Source organism: Drosophila obscura, unplaced genomic scaffold (assembly GCF_018151105.1).
Source record: "Drosophila obscura isolate BZ-5 IFL unplaced genomic scaffold, ASM1815110v1 contig_58, whole genome shotgun sequence".
NCBI classification, from domain to species: Eukaryota; Metazoa; Arthropoda; class Insecta; order Diptera; family Drosophilidae; genus Drosophila; species Drosophila obscura.
The window spans coordinates 2,563,894-2,571,379 of record NW_024542848.1 but is presented as its reverse complement, the minus strand read 5'-3'; the positions used below and the strand labels follow the sequence as shown (position 1 = coordinate 2,571,379).

Genomic DNA, 7,486 nt, shown 5'->3' with positions numbered 1-7,486 from the left:
TCCAGCAGCAACCTCCTTGCTTCCAAATCGGAGCATATAGAGTCTTTGCAATCCTACAAGGGGGGGAGAATGTTTAGAGTGAGGACGGCGCTGGCGGGGCAACAGCTCTGTGGGCATTCCAGCCACACCACTGTTAGCAATCCAGCTACGCAAGCTGTTGCCCTCGCTCTCGCTTTCGCTCTCACGCTTAGGAGCTTTTTTCCCCCGGTGACGCGCTCTCGAGCGCATATTCACCACGCTTGCGCTCCCGCCCACGCTCACGCTCCCGCTCTCGCCTCCGACAGCCCTCGGCAGCTTGAGTACCACCGAGCCAATTAATGCGCTTCTTCACCCACAAGCAAACGGCCGGCTTTGCACGCGATATAAATACATATATATAAGCCCAGAACAACCCCGAAATATATACTGAAGAAAATTGGAGCTGCCTAACGTCTTTAATTTGGGATTCTGAACTGTAGAACTTCGAAAGCCTCTCGCTCAATCAGTATTGATGGCTGTCTTCAAGGCGTCGATAAGCGACATTATCTTTGCCTTGGTTACAATCGAGAGTTCTTCCAACTCGGCTCCAAACTCATCGTCACTATCTACTTCTTCGATTGATTCTTGAACTTGGCTTGCCTTGGCTGTAGTTGCTTTCAGTACGTCGAGTCTGCACTCGAGCTCTTTCAACTGCAGCGGAATCTCCCCAGCTGCCAATGCCTTTGACACGGAAGCTGAGCTTCTTTTTCAGCTCCTCAAGAATAGGCTTATGATCTGATTTTGGATTCATCTTGACTCTCGATGCTTAAGTGAATTACTAATCAGGGCTTTTCTCACGATAATATTATTTGCTGCGGCGCAAATTGTCGAAACAGGAAGGTGTACCCAAATTAGGTCGAAAACAATATACCCGACGACTAGAGGGTAGTCAGCCTAGCTGGGGGCCCGGTATAAAACTAGCCCAGTCGTGAACGGAGAGCTCAGGGACTTGGCAGCCCCCTGTTCTAATTATGCCTTACCCGGGTAACGCAGAGCTCTGCCGGGGTGGACCGTTCCCCTTCTCTGCAGCTCGTGGGAACTTTATGGAAAAATACGAAAATATAAACAACAACAAAAACAAAAACAAGAGAGGCACTCCCCAAATGCCTGCAGGGAGAAATCCCAAGCGGGAGAAGGCAGCGGCCCAAAGGCCTGGCCCGATCCGCTCAGACGCAGGAAAGACCTGCACGATGAAGGACGCGGGTATGAATCCGGGTGGGTCCCATCCCAAACCTGGGATGGGTGGAAAGCCAACACCCAAAACGGATACCATGGTAGGGCAGCTAAGCATTATTGCGGCTGCTCAACCTTCCGGTGAAGCGGCGGGTGATGGCTTGCCATCAACCAGTGTCCAAACCAGGAAATACAGCTATGCCGAAAAGAGGAGTGATGGGCACATACTCCGTCGGCAGAACGCCAGCCAGGAAGTCAGTCCAACAGCAGACTGGCTGAAAAAAGTGGAATGGGCCTTAGCGGTGTTGCCCAACTTCAGTGTGGAGCCACAGAAGGTGGACGCCCAACCGAAGAGGCAGCGCTCTCAAGAGACGCCCGGACCTGCCGCAAAGCGCTCCAGGGTGTTACCAAACGTATCCTTCGCGCAGATTGCCAAGGAGAGGACGCTGATAGGCGTTCTCGACAAAGGCAGCGCGGAGGGGAAAATACCCAGAAGCCAATGGAAGTGGGTGGAAGCGGCACTGGCCGACCGCTGCTTCGAGCTTCTCGAGAAGGATCCTGGGCCACCCCCAGTCTGCAAAGACATGGGATGGTTCCAGGGGAGCATTAAAGTGGTGGCCTGCGAAGATGAGCGCTCCGTAAAGCTATACAAAGCTGCGGTGGTGCAAATGGGAGAGGTCTACGCTGGGGCGAAGCTCGTCGCTGTGGACTGGAGCGAGGTGCCCAGTAGACCGAGGGCCCGTATATGGGTGCCGGCCACCTTTAAGGAGCCCGAGCGGATCCTCACGATGTTGCAGAGATGCAACCCTACACTGCCAACCTCAGATTGGAAGGTGGTCAAAGTGGAGGCATCAAATCGCCCCACAAATCAGGCAGTGGTAGTCCTAAATAAGGAATCGCTAGCCCCGATAGAAGCATCCAAGGGAGAGCTCAACTTTGGGTGCAGCTCGGTGACCATGAAGGTCTACCAGTCGGATGCAGCGGCCGAGACGCGTTCTGTCAACAACCCAGTTGAGCAAGACGTTGCCTCGGAGATCGAGGCACTCGAAGTGGACCCGGAGCCGGAGCCGGCCCTGGAGAGCTACTCCTCGGAGACGGAGCTGATGCTCGATTTTGAGGCGCTGTGTCGGGACGATATCCTCGACGACTCTGGCGCCGATATAACAGTGGTGGAGAATGATTCTAACGAAGTCTCTGAGGCTTCTGCAGATAAATCTCCACCACTGTAAAGCAGCATCAGCTGCCCTAATACTCCGCTTAGCCGCAAGCGGAGGGGACATAGTCCTAATCCAAGAGCCCTGGGTGGTAGGAGGCAGGGTCTGTGGATTAGCGACGAAGGACTATAAGCTGATTGTAGCCCAAACTGAAGGTAAAATTAGAACCTGCATACTAGCAAGAAAGCACCTAAATATCTTTCTGCTCCACAATTTTAGCAATGGCGACAACACGGCGGCTAGCCTAGAGCTACAAGGGACACGCCTGAACCTGGTGTCGTCCTACATGGCTCACGAGGAAAGCGATCCTCCCAGTGACCTTGTTCGCAAGATAGCCAGCGACAGCGAGAGGTCGGATACAAGCCTATTAATAGGCTGCGATGCCAACGCTTACCACACCCAATGGGGGAGCTCGGATACAAATGTAAGGGGTGAGTCACTTTTCAGCTTCATCCTAAACTCCAACCTAATTATTGGTAATCGGGGTAACGACCCCACTTTCATCATAAAAAACCGTCAAGAGGTTATTGACCTCACTCTACTGTCTCACAAGCTGTCAGACATAATGAAAACTTGGACAGTCCTAGAGGACCACTCCTTCTCCGACCACAGGTACATCGAGACGATCCTATCGCTCGAAAGCACCACACCCACAAACTATACTAATCCCAGGAAAGCCAACTGGGATACATATAGTGCAAAAACATATAGATACCCTCCGGAAAGACTGCAGGACTCTCTTTAACAGAGCCAAAAGCAGCAGCGAGGAAGCGCACTGGGAAAATTACAAAAGTAAGCCAACCCTATACAAAAAAGAAACAAGGAGAGCAAAAAAGGCCTCTTGGCAAAAATTTTGCTCCGAAATTGAAGACACGTCAGAAGCCGCAAGGCTACGCAAGATCCTGTCAAAAACATCCCCCTCGGTGGGATATCTCAAGAGAACGGATGGTACGTGGACAAACTCTAGTGAGGACTCCCTACACATTCTACTCGACACTCATTTTCCTGGGTGTACGACCATCGAGCCGGCAGACACCCCAAGTGAAGGCCCGGAAACATCGATGGTGCACATCCTCACAAAACGGAATATTAGCTGGGCAGTAAACAGCTTTAAATCCTTCAAATCGCCTGGCACGGACCAAGTCATTCCGGCTCAGTTACAAAAGATACTGACAGTGGGAAAAATCCCCCGAGCTTGGCTAAAGGCTAAAATAGTCTTTATCCCCAAAGCAGGGAAACCCTCACACACAACCCCAAAAGACTTCAGACCAATAAGTCTATCGTCCTTTCTTCTCAAAACCTTTGAGAGACTAGTCGGGCTGCAGCTGAGGACAACCATTAATCGTCAGTGGCTGTCTGGCGCACAACATGCCTACCGAAAAGGAAAATCCACGGAAACGGCACTCCATGAAGTAATCTCGGCGGTAGAGAAATCTCTACACGTCAACGAATACTCCTTAATCGCTTTCCTAGACATTGAGGGAGCTTTTAACAACGTCATACCAGGAGCCATCACAGAGGCCCTGACTGACCTGGGAGTGGATCGTCACTTGGTGATGCTCATAGATCAATTGCTCACATGCAGGACAGTGACATCATCAATGGGATCGTCCACTCAGTCTAGGTATGTCAACAGAGGCACCCCGCAAGGTGGTGTCCTGTCTCCCCTTCTATGGAACATAGCAGTCAACAAGATTCTGTGTGATCTGGAAGGGAGGGGCTGCAAGGTGGTAGCATACGCGGACGACGTTGCCATTATTTTCTCGGGAAAATTCCCTCAAACACTCTGCGATCTAATGACCGCAAAGCTCGCGCGACTCTCAGAATGGACAGAGTCGCGTGGACTGGGAATTAATCCCTCTAAAACGGAACTTGTGTTGTTTACAACCAAATACAAAATCCCGTCCCTCAACCCCCCAATACTAAACGGATGCAGGCTCTCCTTCAGCGACAGTGCCAGTTACTTCGGGTTGGTAATTGACAAAAAACTTAGCTGGAACCTGAGCATCAAAGATAGAGTGAAGAAGGCAACGATAGCCCTCTTCACTTGCAAGAAGGCCTGGGCTAAAATGGGGCATGAACCCAAGAATAGTCCAATGGATTTACCTGGCAATAGTTAGACCAATACTACTCTACGGAGTCGCAGTGTGGTGGCCTGCCCTATCGAAGAGGACCATCACTAAACAACTGGGCAAGGTGCAGCGCACTGCAGCCCTATGCATCAGTGGAGCTCTAAGCACAATACCAACGGATGCGCTAAATGCTATCCTATGCCTGCAGAGCCTTGACCTTGCAGGTAAGGAGCAGGCAGAAATGGCAGCAATCCGTCTTAGAGACTCTGACCAATGGGTGTCACATCACACCGGTCATGCGTCCATCCTAAATAGAAACAAAATCGTCCCCACAAAAACGGACAACTGCGTTCCGAGGGAGTATACAGATACCCCCTTCGAAACAATCATCCCTCACAGAAACAACTGGCTTGAGGGACCACCTGGTCCAAAGGGAGCCATTCGAATCTTTACTGATGGCTCAAAACTGGACAACAAGGTCGGAGGAGGAATCTACTCCGAACAGCTGAACATAAGACAATCCTTCAGGCTCCCGGATCACTGCAGTGTCTTCCAAGCGGAAGTCATAGCGATCAAGGAAGCTTTGAGCTGTCTCCAGGAACTAGCCCCTGCGGCCACTCATATAAATATCTACATTGACAGCCAAGCTGCGATCAAATCGCTGAATGCGATAACAACAAGTTCGGCTACCGTGGCAAACTGTCGCAAATCTCTTCATGAGATGGCTTATCAGTTCGTCATCAGCCTAATATGGGTCCCGGGCCACCAGGACATTGAAGGCAACTGCATAGCGGACGAGCTGGCCAGAGCTGGTACAACAATCCCCCTTCTCCATGATAAGGAGGATATTCGTATGCCAATGGCCACCTGCAAGCTCAAAATAAAAGAACATTTTAAGCGATTAATAAATGACAGATAGCAAACCGTGTCACTATGTCGCATAACTCGGCAAACATGGCCTAACATTATTAGGAAGCGCACCGATGAGCTTTGCAAACTCAGTAGGAGTAGGTGCAGCTCAGTCATACGCTCCCTTACGGGACACTGGCTAATAGGCTCACATGCAAACAGGCTGGGTGCCCCATATAACGACTTCTGTCGAAGCTGTAGAGATGAGGACGAGGAGGAGACTGTGGAACACCTGTTCTGCTCCTGTCCGGCTCTCAGTAGAAGGAGACTGCAATACTTGGGCGCTCCTTTTCTAATTGACATTTCGGACATGTCTACAATCAGTCCCAGACGGATCGCAGGCTTCATAAGGGCATCCGGATGGGATAATGGATAACATAGGGTCTCACGAGGGAGAAGGGAACGATATATGCGGTATCACAACGGGCCGAAACCGGCCAAGGTGTGTCGGGTCTCTGACAATCCCGACAGCCGCCTCAACCTAACCTAACCTACGGCCCGTTGTGATGCCGCGTGGATCATGTCCTCTTCCCTTGTGAGACACTATGTCAGCAGTTGTCCCATCCGGATGCCCATATGAAGTTTGCGATCCTTCTTGGACTCATAGTAGACATGTCCGATACGTCGTTCATGAAGGGCCTAAAAGGCCTAAAAGTAGGCAGCGAACAAGCAAAGAGGAGCGAAGAGCGCAAATTCACCACTCTTTGGCAACATCGTAGTTAAGGCTCATTTGTAAAAAACATGAGACCAGTTGAAAAATATAAGTGAAGGAAAGAAGACGCACCCACGCTTTTTTATTCGACCCCCACGACTGGTGTCTTTTTGAGGAACACCAAGCGACAATCAGGAAGCCAACCCACTCCAAAACATTGGTCCTTCGAGCCGGATCTGCTCTCAACCAGATTACCAAGCTTGCCCCAGCACGCATCGTTGGATTTCCTAAACCCAAAAGACCAGATAAGTTATATTGTTCCATACACATATTCATGCACATTGCCAAGTGGCAACTCCTGTGTAAATATATAATTACCGTACTGGTGCTTACTCCTCTGAACACTCCGTTCGATTACACTACTCGACAAAATCGAACTTTTTTTTTCCTCAAGGATCCAAACCGACTTTTTCTGATAGATATGGAGATTTTAAATTTTTTAAAGAATTATGGTTTTTTTTCTATGGCAGAACTTTTTTTTGAAGAATTTTTTAAGTCTGGTATTTTTTTTTAAAGATTTTTTCAGAGGAAGCGCTTGTTTTTTTCACATAACTCTAGTATCTTACGTCTGGTTGTAAAAAACTTTGCTATTTTGAAAAGATAATTAAAACAGCTAAAAGTTAAGCCCAAACACTTTGTGATTACAGCTTACCGTCTGGGAAATATAAAGCATTGAAATGCAAACATTATGATTTTTGTTTTTATTTTCTCAATTGGCAGTTGGGCCCGCCGCCTTCAAAAAGGTATTTTTTGTTCATTTTTTCCATATTTTAGGTTTGGCTAACGAATTTTAGCTCCAAAGTCTCTCCATAGATTTTAATGAGCGATACCTTAAACGACGCCAAATTAACGCACCTATACACAAAAAAATAGAGGACACAAGATATAATTTTTTTTCGACTTTTCCTGAGTTTTTAAAGTCAAAATTTCGTAAGAAATACCGCACAAAAATCATAATTTTTGCATTTCAATGCTTTATATTTCCCAGACGGTAAGCCGTAATCACAAAGTGTTTGGGCTTAACTTTTAGCTGTTTTAATTATCTTTTCAACATAGCAAAGTTCTTTACAACCAGACGTAAGATACTAGAGTTATGTGAAAAAAACAAGCGCTACCTCTGAAAAAAGCTTAAAAAAAAATACCAGTTTTCAAAAATTCTTTAAAAAAAAGTTCTGCCATAGAAAAAAAAAAAATATCATCAAACCATTTCTAAGCCCCAAATCTTTAAGAAAAAGTTCGTTTTGTTCCTTGAGGAAAAATCGTGTTGACTAGTGTTATTAACGCCCACATCCGAGGCAAGTCCACAACTTATATTTCCATATAATCCCCTTTTTTTCCTACTGCGTCCGATCGGTCTCCAGCCGCCATATCTGCACATTTCCATATAG

General features: G+C 48.1%; 1 pseudogene; it reads left to right on the top strand.

Moving 5' to 3' along the window:
- Positions 1-1,775: 1,775 nt before the first annotated feature.
- Positions 1,776-5,762, top strand: LOC121404946 (annotated as a pseudogene).
- Positions 5,763-7,486: the final 1,724 nt, after the last annotated feature.